The following is a 9021-nucleotide window of genomic DNA, read 5'->3' as shown; positions in this document are numbered from 1 at the left end:
CCATATCTTATGATGATTATTATGAAATCTTGATGTTTATGATTTTGAAAGATGAATTTACATGTGTGGAGATATAAAGCATGAATCTTGAACGATATTTATCATGATTTTGATATTTGGGTCGTGAATCCCTATTGGAAATTGTGTTTTTTTGAGAAAGTGTGTGTTATAAGCACATTGATGTTGAATATTTGAGATATTTTGAATGATTTGACCTTTTGGTCTTAATGGAGTTTTTTTGAACTCGAGTGTGGAAGAAATCCACAACGTGGTTGATTTTGATAGATGGGAAGCATGATGGCTCCCGATGTATATTTATATATTACTGAAATTTTTTTGTTATAGATTGTCTTTGAAATGATCTGTCCTAAGTCCAGGAGAAATCTTTAGCATCGAGTGGGATGTATAAAGTGACCTTACTTCCCTAGAACTACGTTCCCCCATAGGAGTGAGCCTGAGGCTGATTTATATAGTGATCACTAGTTTGTGTGGATTTGATATCGATAGTCATGCTCCGATGGCAAGGATAGGATGGCTCTCCCCAATGTGGGTTGTATGTTGGATTCCATGTAGCTCACATGGTTTATGTCGGTTATAGGATCTCCCAGCGTGTGTGTGTTTTCTTGTGTCTATGGTGAATGGTGAAGTGATTTGAAAGTGGAATTGTGAAAGTTATTTTTTTGAAAGATTTAAATGATATTTACATTATGATAATTGATATTCTTGATGAACTGAAAGTGATTGACAAATTATATGATGACTCACATGTGTTATTGTACTTATTTCATCCTCTCATGATTATGATGATTTTTTTCGGGCTATGTGAGTCTTTCATACGTCCTGCATTTTTCTTATAAATATTTATTATGATGATGTTTATAAAACTGCATGCACCCCCATATACTCGGTTCCTTTCCATGGTACTAACCCACATCTTCGGATGTGGGCTGCATTTTCTCGGAATGTAGGTTCAGGTGCTCAATTCCAGGTTCAACAGTAATTCTTCGGGCACATTGTTCTACATTCTCTGTTGTGGTGAGTCCTCATGTTCCGAGGACGTGATGTCTGATGATGGTTTCACGGAATTATTTACATTTGATAATTGAGTATGAGTCAGTTAGGGCATGTCTCAATGGCTCGCTGGTTTTATTGATTTTCTTAGAGGCTTGTCAGACTAGTATAGATGTTGGGAGTTGACTAATAAGTCGTATTTTGTTATCTTTCTGAAATTCTTTTATTCTTGGATGATGATTATACTATTGATATTTGAGGGTTATTTTTGGAAACCCTATTGATTTGTGTTGAACTGAATGAAAATGGCTCAAAGGGTTAGCTTGGGGCTACTCATAGCCTTAAGCACCATGTGACGCTCCGGGACCCGTTTTTCGAGGTGTTACAGGGTGATAGAATGGGCTCCCATTTATGATCGATAGATATATGAGTCAAGACCTTTTGTGAGAGAATAATTCAAATAATCTTTCTAAATGAAGTGAACTTTCACACATAAGAAAAAAAGGGATTTTTTCTAATGTCCCTTGGCATCTCAAAGATTGAAAACATACATCTCCACACCAAATGGTATGACTCTATTAGACTCAACTTGTACTTGTGAGACCAATAAACTTGTGATACTAATAAAAACTTGAGTTGCGATAGCACCTTCCATACCCCCCAAAATAGGTACGCTATCCAAACACTCAAATGATAAAATCTACTAAATATTCGAAAGAAGTAAGAATAATACTATGTCTTAGGCTGAATATCATAAATAATAACGTAAAGAAGCATGAAAACAATAACCAATCCAAAAATCTCAATATCACTAATTCAAGCCTGTAAGAGTGAGAAAATAATACTGAGTCTTAAGTATATAGATATGAGGAAAGAAACCAAACATAAACAAGAGGAATCTGGTAGGTACTTGATTTAATCAACCACTACCTATAAATCTAAAAAATAAAGTCAAAGCTCCGACTCTAAATCAATGCCTTGGGCAGATGGTTCAGTAACCACACATAAAGAAGAAAAATAAACAAGTGTGAGTACTACACCACATGTACTCAGTTTTATCATTGATCATTTTTAAATCAAAGTGATGGCGAAAGACACCTAAACCACTCTACAAACTTTAACCTTGAAGCACTTGCAAACAAGAAGGCCACACATAGACTGGACAATAAATATCTATAATAAGTGCAGTTAATATTATCCAAGTCCATAATTCCTTTATCCAGAACAATGTCAAAAAATGAAAAAAGGCAATTTGAGAGGATATCTTTAGTGGAAGCTGCTAGCATCTTCAAGATCTAAATCTTATTTGGAAAATCTAAAATTTTTCATCCATCAGAACTATCTCACATCCTAAATTGCCAACTATTCCTCATGCTGCTTAGGCAATGGGTGATCTATATCTATCCTTGTTATTGAGGGTGCATCCTTTTTAAAAGATATTACGGATAAAGAGAAAGATAGACAGTTCTCTTGGGAGGCCAAGAGTAAATATATAAAGGACCAAGAAGGATCCTACCTGTTAAGAGAGGGAGGAGTAGGAGCTAGGTTTAGGAGGGGAATTGAAGCAAAGAAATTCATTCATACCACGACTATCTATATGGAAGGGCAGTTTTGTTGATGCTTTCTTCTTGAGAACGAAGAAAAAGAAGGATCTTTTTTTTAACAGGAAAATTTGGTCATGTAGATTTTCTACTTCGCTAGAATTTATTGATTGCTCCGTACAAATTTCTATTTCCCCAAAAAACCTTTACCAAATGATCAATCCACCAATACAAGAATATGATTCCATTCCTCAAGCCACTACATATCCAAAACCAAAATCTTGTTTGACCACTCCAACCCCAGTTCAATGGCTACAAATCATCAAAGAAAAAACCACAACAGCCAACTCCAAGCCGTGAGTCTGATAATTCGTCTCTTGAACCTTAAGCTTCCTAGAAGTATAGGCCACAACCTTACCATGCTACATCAACACAATGCAATCCCATACGGGATGCATCATAAAACACAACAAAACCATCAGTAACCTCGAGTTGGGTCAAAATTGCCACAGAAGTTAGCTTATACTTCAACTTCTCAAAGCTACCCTTACAAGCATCATACCATAAGAACTTAACCTTTTTTCGAGTCAACATTGTTAACAGAGTAGCAATGGAAGAGAAACTCTCCATAAATCTCCTGTAATTCCTAGCTTAGCCCAACAAACTCCTAATATAGATTGGAGTCATGGCTCTAGGCCATTTCTTAACCGCTTAAATCTTTTGTGGATCCACCTTGATCCTTAACTGGAAACAACATGCCCTAGATAATTCATAGTATTTATCCAAAACCCACACTCAGAAAATTTAGAATGCAACTTCTAATCCTTAAGGGTCTGCAACATAATTCAAAGGTAATTGACATGATTCTCTTTACTCTTAGAGTACACCAAGATGTTATTAATGAAAACTATAACAAACAAGTCCAGAAACTACCTGAAAACCAATTCATAAGAAACAGGAAAGCAGTCAAAGCATTAGTCAACCCAAAAGATATAACCAAAAACTCATGATGACTACCTCGGGTTCAGAAAGCTGTCATGGAATATCAACTTCCCAAATTTTCAACTTATGATACCCCAAACAAAGATCAATCTTAGAAAAACATCTATCACCCTGAAGCTGATAAAAAAGGTCATCAATCCAAGGAAAAGGGTACTTATTCTTCACTATCACTTTATTCAGATAATGATAGTCTATACATAATTGAAAGAACCCATATTTCTTACACAGAAAAAGCATAAGAGTATCTACGGAGAAATACTAGGATGAATGAAACCCTTATTAAGAACATCCTTTAATAGCTCCTAAAGTTCCTTTAGTTTAGTCAGAGCTATCCTATAAGGAGGAATGCAAATAGGATGTATATCCGGTGAAAGATCTATCCCAAAATCTATTTCATCATCTGGAGGAATTTTAGGAAGATCATGAGAAAACACTTCAGTAAACTCATTAACCATAAGGATAGATTGAAAGGAAGGACTCTCAGAGTAAGAATCCATAACCTGAACTAGATGATACAAACAACCTTTTGAGATCAATTTCTAAGCTCTAAGATAGGAAATAAACCTCCCTTTGGGAATTAAGGAACTCCCCTCCCATTCTAATACCAGTTCATTAGGAAAATTAAACCGAACCTTTTGGGTCTTATAATCTAGAGAAGCATAGTACGAGTGGAGCCAATACATCCCCAAGATAATATCGAAATCCATCATATCCAACTCTATCAAATCCATAAATGTCTCCCTATGAAAAATAGACACCACACAACCCTAATAGATTTTTCTAGCAACTATAGAATCATCCACCGAAATAGATATAGAAAAGGGTTCGAAAATACATTTGGGACAAAAACCAAAATATACAACCACATAAGGGGTCACATAACAAAAGGTAGAACCCAGAATAAGCAAATAATAAACATCATAGGAAAAGAGCTGTAACATACCAGTAATTATATATGGAGATACCTCAAACTCCTGGCGAGTAGCTAGTGCATAGAGATGATTTTGGCCAATATCAATACCAGAAGTAGCGCCCTTTGGCTTAAAAGCTGAAGACGTGGAAATTAAAACTATATTAGCTCCTGTGGAAACCTTGGCTGAAAGACAATCTCATTGCATGTGACTAAGCTAATGATAATTATAACACCTATTCCTTCTCTCCCTACAATAACCACGATGAAGCTACCCACAAAAATGGGAAAGAGGATAAGGTGGGGCTTACAGAGCTCTACTTGCCTAAGACTGGGTACCCTGTGCCATAGAACCATTGTTATCTTGAAAATGATGATCGCCAGAAGGCTTAGGATAGGGAGCACTAGTAGACGAATATGAATTTCCCCAGTTCTTCATCTTGGTTCATTGTCTACCATCTCTCCCATTAATCTACTGACCCTCATCCTGCTCTAAATACCTAAAATTCTTTTTCTACTTTTTTCCAATCTCAGTTTGTTTTTCCTTTTCATCCTTCACCTACTTCATATAAACCATAAGCCTAGAGATATTCATGTTATTATTCAACATTGTAGCCTTACACTGCAATACCAAGTCATGGGACAACCTAGAAGCAAACTTTCTCATCTTAGATCTCTGGCTAGACTCCAACTCTAGAGCATAATGAGACTTCTACTAAAATTTCAAGGCATACTCTTTCACACTCATCTTACCCTAATTCAGATTCACAAACTCCGTACCCTTAGCTTCTCTCAATTCCTGAGAAAAGAAATTATTAAGAAAGGCACCTAACAACTCATCCCATAGTGGCAGCATCGCATCATTGCCTCTTAATTGCTCCCACTCATCAAACCACTGATAAGCTACATCTTTTAATAAATACATAACAAACACTATAACCTCAGGATCAGTGGCATGCATCACCCTAAAAATCTTCTGTATCTCATCAGGAAACCCCTGTGAATCCTCCTTAATAATAGAGCCTTTAAATATTAGGGATTCAACTTTATAATCTAGCTAATATGAGTGACCTCAAATGAATTAGCAATAAAACCAACACGATCCGACTGATGAGATTGAGATATCTCAAACTAAGTAAGCAAATGAATAGACTGATAGAACTCCGCATTAAATATGTCTCCCTAAGGCATCTATTCATAAGCATGAATACCCCGAGAATCTCGAGGAGGACTAGTGGGCACAGGTAGAACTCTATGTAGAGTAACACAATCAGGTGTAGGGACATAGACAGAGACTATACTCCAACATAGGGCGAGCCCCCTCCATATTTTCCTCAAGTAGGACATAGTTCCCAACAGAGTTTCTATGAACATCATATCTTTGGGGAGGCATGATCTAAAATGCAAGGAAGCCATAAGTTAGAGAAGTTTCACAACACTAGACTCTATAGTATAAAATAGAACACAAGAAAGGAAAATATTCCTAAATGCCTTGTAGCCTCCTCTTTATAAGTGTGGTGTGCTACACACTCATAAAATGGACTCTACTCAACACGACTTTGTGCACATCCAACAACTCCAAACCGTGCTCTGATCCTATAGTTGTTAAGGCCCCAACCAGGTCCTGGATGTTACGAGTATCTCAAGTCCACCATAGACCAGAGACCAACCCCTCAACCTAACCTCAAAAGCATAATAATAGTAATAGTAACAATGTAGAAACCAATTAAACAATAATAAAAGTTTAATAGATAACTCTATGAAAACTAAGAGTCAAATAATCAATCAACCCACATCTATCCACGAAAGCCTCTAAATCAAAATAATATCTAAGTTGGGATATTCTCCTAACTATGACCAAAATGAGTCTAAAGTTCTACGAAAATAAGAAGAGGATGATGCAATGACAAAGTCTTCTGAAGGATGGAGGCTCACCACTTCACAGTAACTCAACAAATGTGCTAATCTACCTAGCACTACATGAGATAAATAGAAATATCTCTGGATCCTACATCATGAAATAATGTAGCTTCCTGGGATGGTCAGTAGGATAAGAACTTACATGTAACTCAGGGAAAGTGACAATATAATGCCATGTCCAAAATAATCAAAACCACATGCACACATTCATATATACATATATAAGATACCAAGATCGGCAAAGCATCATGAACATGAGATTTTAAAACCATTAACCTAGACTTTATAACTCTATTAATCCTAAGGGCACCCATGATCTATATGGATTCAGCTCCCCCTGCTGAAAGGGTCCTAGCATGTATTAGCCGTATGAACCAAAAAAAATACAAGGAAGTGCGAAAGCCACTGAGACTCAACCATTCAAAAATATATATAATGTGTGAACTTTGCACATGGTTATAAAGATCCCCGTATCGGCAAACGTGGTTTCCAATATTGGTCCCCGAGGGACCTCCACCTTTATGGCGAGCTACATAATCCTCTTTAAGCCCAAATTAAAACCATTTAGCACATAATTCTTACCATTAACCCGGGAGTCATTCATTAAGCCATTTACCACTTGGTATCATCATACCAATATGCTTGCAAGCTAATATATTCATGCCAAACCAATTCTCACAACCATATTGGACTCTCAAGTTCTAGTTAAAATCCAAACCATGGCCACCAAAGGCCATCCAAATCCATTTAAATAACCATTTATCCATTAATCCAATGCATTGAGTTCAAAATCAAGATAAACCATGCAATTTCCATTAATAAAAATTAAATTGGAAAAGTGGGTTGAGGTTCATACAATTCTAAGAAAAAATTTATCCAAATTGGGAAAACCCATGTACCACATTTTAACCATTTAATAATATACCAACTCAATCCCCAAAACACCAATTTATAACATAAATTGTCAATTCAAAGCATGGGACAAGTAATTCAATTAGTAACAACCAAAATCATTTGATCTAATTTCAAAACTCAAAATTTAAATCACTTGGAAATCCGTTAAATCAATACCATAATAAAAAATTAAAATTAGGGAATGAGATACATACCTGCAACACACAAGAATTTAAATTAAATTTGAAGTTTGGAGCCCAGAGGATGGATTTTCTATGAAACTAGATTTATTAGTTTAGGTGTTAGAAAAGATAATGAGAGCGTTTGATATTTTAACTGAAGGGAAAAAGGTCAATTTATGTTTATAAATCATGGGAAGGGTGGAAATACGAAAATCCTCTCACCCCTATGTAGAATAAATAAATGAGATGAAATTTAACCCTCAGCATGGCACAGACTTATCGCGGAGGTTATCCTTCGTGCCACATCATTATCACGGAAGGTAACCTCTGTGACACAGTGATATGATAGACCTCATTGCCTCAGAGTCCCAAAATGACCCTGAACCCTTCCAAAAATATTAGTGATAGAAATTTAGCTATCTTTTAAAAGACTAGGTTGCTTCCACTCCTTCCTAAATTTTCTCAAATTATCCTTCTAATATCCCTAAACATAATTCAAGTGAAAAATATATTACGAACACGGGAAGATCAAAAATAAAATGATCAAAATTTTTAAGGGTCTTACAAATTATGAAAATTGAAATGGGTATTCTTCAAAAATGAGAAATATAAAGTTATAATCACATTGACACTGAGTATATGATAAAAATGCATCGAGTATCGTCAAAAGCAGAGCTTTCTCGTCCCCAAATTGTTAAAATTATAAAATAGGTTCTGTTTGGGTCTTATACTAAGCAATGATCACTAAAACAACTCCATTCTTACGGTTGAAATACTGCTACAGTGGTCAAATGGTCACTTTAGTGGCATGGGCAAATGGTCAACGCTTAACAAAGCAGCCACACCAACACTAGCAACTTCAAAAATTATTTTTGTCCCTTGAAACTCATTCGAAATCCTATGAACATGAACCCATAGTGCAAATAGATCATAAAAATATTTTGGTTCCTATAGACTCAAATTTATGAAGAAAATTCATTTAAAAAATTTAACCCTCGGCCCCTTTTTAGGATTTTTTAAAGTAATTTTTGTTTAAACAGTCAAAATAAAATATAAAGGCAAGAGACCAAAACTAACTATGCTACTAACCAAAAATCAACATTTCGGACTCAATGGAAACTTTGAAATTTCTATCTAAGGTCATTTTAATTATATATGGGTCTCGTATCCATAGTTCTATTTTAAACAATTTTTAACCAATAAGCAAAAATAAGTCTCAAAGCCTCGAGACCCAAACCAAGAGTGCCCAGCCTAAAATCAATGTTCCAGAGTTGATGCCACTATTGAAATTCTCACTCGAGATTTTTTACTAGGGGATTTTGTTCAAGATTAATTCCTTAACAGAGAAATATTCGAAATAGAAAAATGAGCCTAAAATTTAAATAAACTTCCTGATAATCAAACTGATAATTCATGAAAATCATAAATGACATGTAGCCACTATAAAAAGGCTCGTAAAGTCCAAAATAAAGAAAATAACCTAGAGGATCATTACAGAACCCAAAACCTATTTGCTAAGGGAAATATAATTGAAAATGGTGAAAGCTCTAGTCATATTAGT

Source organism: Capsicum annuum, chromosome 4 (genome assembly GCF_002878395.1).
Source record: "Capsicum annuum cultivar UCD-10X-F1 chromosome 4, UCD10Xv1.1, whole genome shotgun sequence".
NCBI lineage: Eukaryota > Viridiplantae > Streptophyta > Magnoliopsida > Solanales > Solanaceae > Capsicum > Capsicum annuum.
Note: the sequence above shows the minus strand (reverse complement) of the source record.